Below are 10,837 nucleotides of genomic sequence, written 5' to 3'. Positions count from 1 at the left end.
TTCAGTGAAACAAGAATAACTCTAGACTATGACCAATTTTAGCTCCATACTCATTCACAGAATTTTACGATTTCTTCTAATTGTTGGCTCCCTATATATTTTGATAGGTGATTTTTTTCTATCTGTGATTTGTGGCTGAAAGTGACTGTGATATAAAGTATGCTGCTAACTTACCAGTTTTCACATTTTCTTCTCACCCCCTCCAAATACACCCAATCAAGTACTTTTATAATGCAGTCCTCAAGTGGTTTCCAATACATAGTCTCTAACTTGTAAGATCTATGTAAAAATGCCTATTAAATGAAGAAAAACGAGCATGAGTTTTATCCTACTTTCTGAAAACTTATGTGGACATAAAGAGAATATTTCTTTACTTTGAAGTGCTGCTAGTTTTTCCTTACAATGCTCTGATAGTCTCTTTATATATACTTTGTTTTGATTGATTAAAATGGGCATCTTAGTTTTGCTCTGAGACATTTTTAATACTGTTCATTTTCTAGTAAGATGAAACTCTCTGTGTTATTATTGATTTATCTCTACAGAGGCTATAAGCTTTAGTTTTGTATATTTTCTGTTTAAATCTTTTCCATTTATTGAGAAGGGACTGAGACCAATTACTATACAATTAGTGATTATAAACCAAAATGCTTACAGGAGCTAGGCTGAAAACATAAGTGCAACAGCAGGAGTTTCTTCTGGTATGTCCCCTCCTACATGCAGCAACACTGCTTAGCTATAGCTGAGTGTTGCCATGAAGGAAGGCATTTCTAACACTGGCAGATGTTCCAGTTTATCAGGTTGTGCCAGAAATCAAAATCTCCTGATTCTTCAGTGCTAACTTAATATTTATTTTAAGTGACTCAAGCCAAACTATAGCACATTTGTAGTTTAAAATGGACTGATCAGCAATTTGGGTCCATCAATAATTTATAATTATATTTATAGCAATTCTCTACTAATACATAGGAGTTGAAGCTGAGGACTTTCCCTCCCTTTCAAGTCTTTTGAAAAGTCAAATAAAAGAAATTTGTTAAGGACTAATACATGTTGCAGGAAACATTTCTAAAAATCTAAGCATAGATGAAACCTACTGCAATATTTTTCAGTTATGTTTTGAGAACCGTAGAGTTCTGAAAGATGTTAATAGATGTTAAACAATGTAGATTCTGAAGCATAGGTGTATGGAAATTTTTTAGTTAAGCATGACTTTTTACTGTATATTTAGAACCTTCTAGAATCTTTAATATTCCAATATTAGAATAGTTTTCCTGAATTCCCAAGGGTCACTTGAATTAAAATATCATTTAAAAAATGTTTCATTTCACTTTATATAAGTACAACCAATTATAGTGAGACTAACAGATAAAGGAGAAAATTTTCTCATACACCTATCAGAAAATAGAATTTTAAAACAAGGCCAATAATACTGTAAAAGAAAATCACACGGGTTTTCCCACACTCATTTTATGTTTTCTATCTAATTGCTTCTTGTTTGATCGATCTTAGGTTAGTAGTATACCGTTTTGAAGACATCATCTGGACTAAGAGTGCTGAAAATACTGACTGTGCCTCAGAACAGACTAACAGTGGGTGCTTATGGCAGTGCTATCTTCCACTGGGAATCCTGTACTTATAAGATGGTATGTGAAGTATAAGTTGTCAAGAGCACATGACACAGTCTTTTATTGTGGCTATCATTCTTCAAAACTAAATAGTTCTGGTTAATTTATGAACAATATAAGAATGGAGGATTATAAAATCCTGTTTGGGGATATTATAATAACAAACTATTTAACATACTTTTAGTTACTGATTACCCTGAAGGCAGTAACATATTATGGATAGTGAAGACATCAACAAATTTCTCATGCCTTCTGATTCATCCATTAAACTGTGTTTTACAAATGCCATCAATCAACAAAGGTATTTTTAAACCAAGAAACAATATATTCTATAATATCAACTTAATGACAATTATTATGCCAATCTTTGCACATGAACATGTGTATGCATCCATTCATCCTGAAAAATACATTGAAATTTATTTGTTTGAATAAGATTTTACATTTACATAATAGACCTAGGGAACGTTTAACTCCTTTATTTGATTTGACAGATGTATCAGTCAGGGTTCTTGAAACAAACAGAACCAATAAGATAGACAGATACATAGGAAATAAGATATTTATTATGAGGGATTGTGATATGATAACATAGGAGAGGCTGAAAAGTCCCACAATCTACCATCTGCAGGGTGAAAGCCCAAGAATGCTAGTGGTATAGAGCCAATACAAGCCCAGAGGCCTGAGAACAAGGGTAGTCATTGGTGTAAGTCCCAGTCCAAGTCCAAAGGCCCAAGAACTAGAATCATTGATGTCTGAAGGCAAAAGAAGTTGGATGTCTCAGCTCCACAGGAGAGCAATTTCACCCTTCCTCCACTTTTTTGTTCTATTCAGGACCTCAATGGATTGAACAATGCCCGTCGACATTTTGGGAGAGTGATCATCTTTACTCAGTTTACCAAATACTGATCTCTTCCAGAAACCCCCTCACAGGCAAGCACCCAGAAATAATGTTTTACTAGCTATCTGGGCATCCTTGGGGAAAGAGATGCCCATCCAGTTAAATCAAATAAACATTACAGCAGACTTTCCCATATTGTGGCTAAATGAAAAGACAGTTCATAACAGTAGTGAACTAATAAAAATGGGAAATATCAAACATATCTGGTTACATATGGCCTCCGTTACTTTTGAAGCTGAGAGAGTAAAACTTGGTGCTATCCAATGACCAAAATGTAATCTCCAAAAAATTGTATGTAAAAAAAAAAAAAAAAAAAAAAATCAGTTATATTATTCTGAATTTGAGACCTGACAGCCCATGTTATGTAAAACTATGAATGTAAGTCATAAGTATCCACAGCATAACAAGAAATGACTCCAGTCCTTGTTTAGCATGAGAATATTCAAAATAAACACAGTAGCAAGTAATAATGTTTAAGAATTCTAGCTATTTTCAAAAGCATGAAACTTCTGTTAACAATAACAAAACTAAAAAGGTTAATAGTCTGTTGGGAAGTAACAGTGCCCTGATAATTAAAAAAATATGTACTATCTGGATAAATAAGTAGGCTTGGGGTGCCTTTCTGCCACTGCCTGTTAACACCAGACTGAGACCAGTAGTCTTCCAAACTATTGAATTTTCCTTTTTATCATTCATAAACTTTGTTGAATAATAATAGCCTATATTTGTGTTTACATGTACATGCAACACATAAGCGCAAATATGCAAATCTTGTCAGCAGAAATATATCTACCACATTAAAGCTAGAGTTTTCTTAGTTGACGATAGTTTTACAAATAGCAAAAATATTTTATAAAACATAGATATATGAGTTAAAACCGTGCTTGGTGACCTAGATTGTTCTCATTCTCTTTTTTTTTCTTTTCTAATTTTAAGCGTCTTAATTCTCATGCATTAACTCAATCTTTTATTAGTTCAAGGTCTTAAAGTTAATTAATTGTATTCACATTATAATGTAAGTTAAAACTATCAAACAAGAAAATTAATGTATAGATCAAACATTTTTTTGAAAAAATGACATTTAAATTTTACCCAGTTAGCTAAAGCAGAAAAGACTTGAGGTGAACATTGTCTGAGGTTTACAACAACAGATACTTAAAAAAAAAAATCTTATTATAGCTTTCCAGAAGCGCTGCCACCACCGCACCTCGCAGCTCCCGGCCGCCTGAGGCGCCTGTTTGTTGCGTCGTACTCCTCCATCTATCCACCAGCACAAGCTCCCGCAGAGCTGCAGCAGCCGGTCCCCTGGCGCGCAGCCTCCCGGGTCCCCAGGGCCTCCCGGGTCCCCAGGGCCGCCCGCCACCAGGATGGCTGGAATGGCCTTAGTCATGAGGTTTTTACAATTGTTTCAAGGCGGGATTATGCATCAGAAACAATCAAGGGAGCAGTTGTTGGTATTGATTTGGGTACTACCAACTCCTGCACGGCAGTTATGGAAGGTAAACAAGCAAAGGTGCTGGAGAATGCCGAAGGTGCCAGAATCACCCCTTCAGCTGTGGCCTTTACAGCTGTTGGTGAGCGACTTGTTGGAATGCCGGCCAAGCGACAGGCTGTCACCAACCCAAACAATACATTTTATGCTACCAAGCGTCTCATTGGCTGGGGATATGATGATCCTGAAGTACAGAAAGACATTAAAAATGTTCCCTTTAAAAGTGTCCGTGCCTCCAATGGTGATGCCTGGGTTGAGGCTCATGGGAAATTGTATTCTCCAAGTCAGATTGGAGCATTTGTGTTGATGAAGATGAAAGAGACTGCAGAGAATTACGTGGGGCACACAGCAAAAAAATGCTGTGATCACAGTCCCAGCTTATTTCAATGACTCGCAGAGACAGCCACTAAAGATGCTGGCCAGATGTCTGAACTGAATGTGCTTCGGGTGGTTAAGGAGCCCACAGCTGCTGCTCTTGCCTATGGTCTAGACAAATCAGAAGACAAAGTCATTGCTGTATATGATTTAGGTGGTGGAACTTTTGATATTTCTATCCTGGAAATTCAGAAAGAGTTTTCGAGGTGAAATCCACAAATGGGGACACGTAGGCGGGGAAGACTTACCAGGTCTTGCTATGGCACATTGTGAAGGAGTTCAAGAGAGAGAGACAGGTTGATTTGACCAAAGACAACACGGCACTTCAGAGGGTAGGGGAAGCTGCTGAAAAGGCAAACTGACATCAATTTGCACTATCTTACAATGGATTCTTCTGGACCCAGGCATTTGAATATGAAGTTGACCCGTGCTCAATTTGAAGGGATTGTCACTGATCTAATCAGGAGGACTGTCGCTCCATGCCTAAAAGCTATGCAAGATGCAGAAGTCAGCAAGAGTGATGTAGGAGAAGTGGTTCTTGTGGGTGGCACGACTAGGATGCCCAAGGTTCAGCAGACTGTGCAGGATCTTTTTGGCAGAGCCCCAAGTAAAGCTGTCAATCCTGATGAGGCTGTGGTCATTGGAGCTGCCATTCAGGGAGGTGTATGGGTTGGCAATGTCACGGATGTCCTGCTCCTTGATGTCATTCCCCTGTCTCTCGGTATTGAAACTCTAGGAGTTGTCTTTACCAAACTTATTAATAGGAATACCACTATTCCAACCAAGAAGAGCCAGGTGTTTTCCACCGCCACTGATGGTCAGACGCAAGTGGAAATTAGTGTGTCCGGGTGAGAGAGAGATGACTGGAGACAGCAAACTCCTTGGACAGTTTACTTTGATTGGAATTCCACCAGCCCCTCGTGGAGTTCTTCAGATTGAAGTTACATTTGACATTGATGCCAATGGGATCGCACACGTTTCTGCTAAAGATAAAGGCACAGGACGTGAGCAGCAGATTGTAATCCAGTCTTCTCGTGGGTTAAGCAAAGATGATATTGAAAATATGGTTAAAAATGCAGAGAAAGATGCTGAGGAAGACCAGTGAAAGAAGGAACGAGTTGAAGCAGTCTGAAGGAATCATTCAAGACACAGAAACCAAAATGAAAGAATTCAAGAACAAATTGCCTGCTGATGAGTGCAACAAGCTGAAAAAAGAGATTTCCAAAATGTGGGAGCTCCTGGCTAGAAAAGACAGTGAAACAGGAGAAAACATTACACAGGCAGCAACTGCTCTTCAGCAGGCATCATTGAAGCTCTTCAAAATGGCATACAAAAAGATGGCATCTGAGTGAGAAAGCTCTGGAAGTTCTGGAACTGGGGAACAAGAGGAAGATCAAAAGGAGGAAAAACAGTAATAATAGCAGAAATTTTGAAGCCAGAAGGACAATATATGAAACTTAGGAGTGAAGAGACTTCCTGAGCAAAATGGGCAAACTTCAGTCTTTTACTGTGTTTTTGCAGTATTCTATATATAATTTCCTTAATTTGTAAATGTAGTGACCATTAGCTAGTGATCATTTAATGGACAGTGATTCTAACAATATAAATTTCACAGTGTTATATATTTCTAGGCTGTGATTTTTCGGCTGCATGTAGAAGGTGGTAGGATGAATTGATCATTACAAAGATTTAACTATTTTATGCTGAAGTGGCTATATTTTCAAGGGGTGAAACCACCTCGCACACAACAATGAAGGCAGTCATCCACAGACTTGAAATGAGACCACATATGGGGATGAGATCCTTCTAGTTAGCCTAGTACTGCTATACTGGCCTGTGTGTACATGGGGTCCTTCAAGTGAGGCCCTGCAAGTCAAGCTAGCTGTGCCATATTTGTAGATGGGGCAAAGGAATCTAGAATAATGGAAAACTTAGCTATTTATATTAGGTACAGCTATTAAAACAAGGTAGGAATGAGGCTAGATCCATAACTTCCCTAGAGGCCATACTTTTCATAAAAAAAAAAAAAAAAAAAAAAAAAAAAAAAAAAAAAAGCTACCTCTGCCTGTGTCTGGCCCTACCATCCTTGATGATTGTTCCTCCATTACCCATTCTGGAATTTTTTTTCTTTTTTAGAATTAAAATATACGAAGCAAAAAAAAAAAAAAAAAGAAAAAAAAACCTCCTATTGTAATTCAATTTCAATTTATTTAAATAAATATTTGTACATTCCCATGAATTTAAGTAGTTTGATCATTTATAGGATTTATAAAAGCAGTAAGGAAAATTTAGGAAGTTCAAGGAAATGAAAAAAAAACACAAATCAAACGTAAAAGAAGATGTGGCATTTGCATAATATTGCACAGTGGTAGGATCAAAGATCACAGAGAAAACATACAGCTGTTTTTACAAAAAATTATTAAACTGATTCATATTGTTTAAGGATTTTCCTTAATTGGGAATGGTACATGAACTTGGATTTGTATAATCATTTTATGTTTATTTTACAATATATTAAAATGTTTATTTTATTTGTAGCATTTTATGACTATTAGTTGCCGTATTTTTTATTTTTTCTTGTTTGTTTCTTAAGTAATAATCAGTCATTGTTATCACAGTTCAGTTTTCTAAGCTAGCATCTTCTGTGACAGAATTTTTTCTTCTTAAAAGCAGATATTTTCTTCTGTCTCTAAGAAATTCTCTAAAATATATTTATTTTGCTCCCTTATCTTAGATATATATGAATACCCATTTTACAATAGGGCTTTTAAAACATGAGTGACTACATTAATATATTAATCTATTGCAGAGATATACAAGTGTATATAAATCTTGTTTGCTCAGTGAATACGTCATATTCTACAACAGAAGAATATTACCGAACTCTTTGGCAGGTTAGATGTGGCCTTTTTCTGAAGATTATAACTCCTTTTCTCAAGGGCTGAGAACTGGGAAGGAATCTTAGTCCCCATAAATGACTGAAGGAAAGAGTTGATGGACAAAACACAATTATCTTTGTTTCATATATGCCCTTTTCTGTAGCCCTGTCAGATCATGGGTCAAACTATGGCCTCAAATATAAAATGTAATACTTTGTCATCAAAACATAAAGCTTTTAATCATATATTGACTCTACCCATTTGTATATTTCTGTGGAAGTCACCTACTTTCTATTTTAAAAATGAGAATAAAAGCACTCTTTGACTGTTTCAATGTTTCATCTAGCTCAGTGACAATGATGAGAGGTAATAAAGTTGTTGGACAAAGCAGATGTGAAAGGACAGGTGCCTGTCTGATATCTGAGTAGTCAAGACTTAAAACATACATTGAGGCTGATTCCAAATGTTATACAAGCCAGACATTGCTTAGTTTTATAGCGGAAATCTTTCACGTTCAAGTCCTGCAAACCCGGTTTTAAATATTTAAACATTTGTACACATGTATTTTTTTGATAGTGCATCTGTTTTTTAATTACTTATTTTGAATTGCATATCCTTACAATGTACACATATGAGAGATTTGTATGCCTAATAAATCCCTAAGAGAGACTCCCTGAGAAAATTGTGCATACATTCAAAGGCATAATGGTAACAAATAAGTCATTTATTGTATTTAATAATGTTTCTTTTATAAAGTGCAGGGAGAGATCTGGTATCATCTGGCAATTCAGCCATGAGTCAAAAGTTAATACAGCCACAAACACATATGCATACAACTTCTGTAGGCAAGGTGAAAGCAGACAAGTTGAGAATTACTTTTACAGTCAAATAAAAATAATATCAGGGATGCTGGACATGATATGGGCAACTTTTTCACTTGTGCAATTGAGACTGGACCATGATCATTATAAAATGTCTGCCCTCATGATGCAGTTTTGAAGATGTATTTCGGTTACAAGAAATATATCAGAATCTTGTGAACACCAACACAGCATAGATGGGCACCAACTTCTCTGCCCTTCCCATTACCAGAGAGGACCAGGCATCCATTAAGGCAAAAATCACTCGGACTGGCCTTAAAGCAAATCTATCCTGGACACCAAATGACCATGAATCTGGCTCAATGGAAGTAAAAATTGTTTTCTGCATGGTGACACTAACTCTTATCATGCTTGGAACCAAGGGAGGCAGGACTGGCATAAGAGGTTTATAAAATATTATCTTTTACTTAACTATGTTGTGTGTTTTATGTGAATATTGCACTGGGACCCCCACAATGTAAATTGTCAAAATATAAATCTCATAGACAATATTTTAAAAGTGAGTGGAGTTTTACTTGCAATAATAAAATGTGTAAAATGCAAAAGAGTTCAACTTTTAGAACAATTCACGTTCCAGAATAAAGAAGGCTTTATGTATGATTCAAATTATTGCAAGACAGTAGAAAATTCTGATGGAATGTTGTGTGGATAAATCTGAATAAAAAGTAGAAGTTTTAGCCTTAGATTAAAACAAAACAGAATCCTGGCTTCTTTTAGGATGTAAAGTTTTTCAAATGGTCCTGAAATTCATGTTATCTTTCATAATACAGGGCTTTTCTGAATATTAGATCTTTTTCTACATCATGATAATTGAAATGTTTTAGAGTAGAAAGGGAGAAAGGCAAAAGCAAAATGTTCAGTTCTATTATTACAACTTAAAAATATATTTAAGTTTAAAATTTTGGAGCTTATGCAATTGCTAAGTCTCATATCTTAGCTTAATGGAAAACAATAGATGCATACACATGTTGATAGCAGCATTCCTCAAAATAGGCACAAGGTGGAAGCAACTCCAGTGCCCACCAATAGATGAATAGATACACAAATTGTGGTATACACATACAATAGGATATTATTCAGTTTTTCAAAAGAAAGGTAATTCTGATACATGCTACAACACAGATGAACCTTTGAGACATTATACTAAGTGAAATAAACCAGTCACAAATAATGTATGATTTCACTGATAAAAAGTATGTAAAGTAGTCAAACTCATAGAAAGTAAAATAGTGGTTGCTGGGGGTATGAAGAAGAGAAAATGGGAGTTCTTTAGTGGGTATAGAGTTTCAATTTTGCATGATAAAAAAATTAAAATTGGTTGCATAACAGTTTGAATTATACTTAACACTTTTCAACTGTATACTTAAAAATAGTTAACATAATAAACTTTATGTTATATGTATTTTGTCATAATTGAAAAGTTACAATATTCTTACCACAAAATGGAGAATTTTATTGTTTTAATATTATACATATGCTATCCAAGGTAAGTTAAGATAATTATAATAAGTTAAGTTATAATATAATTTACCCTGTATAGTCTATACATAACATTAAAAAGATTGTTCTTTTCGAATTTGAACAAAAGTATATTTTCTAAGCATTTCAAGTGTAATACTATTAGATGAGTAGATGCACATTTATAGACAGAGGCCTTTTTATACCAAAGAAAGTTCACACTTTGTCACTTATCACTAGACAACAAAAGTGGAATACAGTAGTTCTATCTTGTGCACAGTGAAACTTAAATACTAGTTCTTTATGGAGTTAAAAGAAAACCAAAAGTGTATTTTGAATACTGATGGTCACTGTAAACTAAATTAGATGTTACAAAATCAGTTGGAAATTAAAGCATGAGAAATCCTGCTAATAGAAAATTAAAATCTGGTTTTTTGTCATTCCTTTCTACCTTCCTTCCTTTCTTAGTTGCCTTAGTGTGTAATATCAAAATACGAAAATAAAATGAATAAGATAATGTATTGTCATTGGATTAAGAGTGAGAAGATGAAAGAAGATTTACTGAAATTTACAAGGCTTTTAATTCATTTTTATAGATTAATATCTATTAAATCTTATCAAGGTTTCTAAACTTAAGCATTCTTTTTATGCCCCATCATAACCCCTATTAGCATCACCTCTACATACACAAAATCACCTTCTGAACTCCACCTTCTTTTTTAAAAGATAGTAAAGTAAATTCTATTTAAAGAAAGAACAAATTGTCACTATAGAAGTTTGCCCACATTTCTCCTTTCACCCACTCAACCTTTGATAAGAAATGAATTGAAAGGCATACTTGTTGTAGATTTTCACTCATACACACTCATGTGCACAGCGTTACTCTCCAAAGAGAGATCAGGGGAAGCAAAGACTCATTTGATTGATGCCAAAAATCTCTCTCATAAAATCTCAAGATGACAGTTTTGTGACAGCATCTCAAAGAACTTAGGCCAAATTAGTATTCCCAAAATTTGTAGAACAGAAAAAGGATATTGTGTGGTTTTATTTTTTGTAATGATAGCATATAATGTTTAGTTTGTCAGGTGCAGCATTCTTGGTTGACAGTTTATTTTTTCTTTCTGCACATTGAATATATTACTCCACTCCCTCCTTTCATGCAAAGTTTCTGCAGAGGAGTTTACTGATAGCCTTACTGAGCTTCCTTTGTATGTGATGAGTCTTTTTTC

The 10,837-nt window shown here is 35.1% G+C and overlaps 1 pseudogene across 1 annotated transcript; it reads left to right on the top strand.

Annotated features, from left to right (window-relative positions):
* The first annotated feature begins 3,860 nt into the window (after positions 1-3,860).
* Positions 3,861-5,805, top strand: LOC108544455 (stress-70 protein, mitochondrial pseudogene; annotated as a pseudogene). The gene has a single exon (XR_001889856.1). The product of XR_001889856.1 is annotated as a stress-70 protein, mitochondrial pseudogene (transcript).
* The last annotated feature ends 5,032 nt before the right edge of the window (positions 5,806-10,837 follow it).

This window comes from Rhinopithecus bieti, unplaced genomic scaffold (genome assembly GCF_001698545.2).
Source record: "Rhinopithecus bieti isolate Rb0 unplaced genomic scaffold, ASM169854v2 scaffold_26537, whole genome shotgun sequence".
NCBI classification, from domain to species: Eukaryota; Metazoa; Chordata; class Mammalia; order Primates; family Cercopithecidae; genus Rhinopithecus; species Rhinopithecus bieti.
The sequence above is the reverse complement of the archived record's forward strand: the minus strand, read 5'-3'. Positions and strand labels throughout refer to the sequence as shown.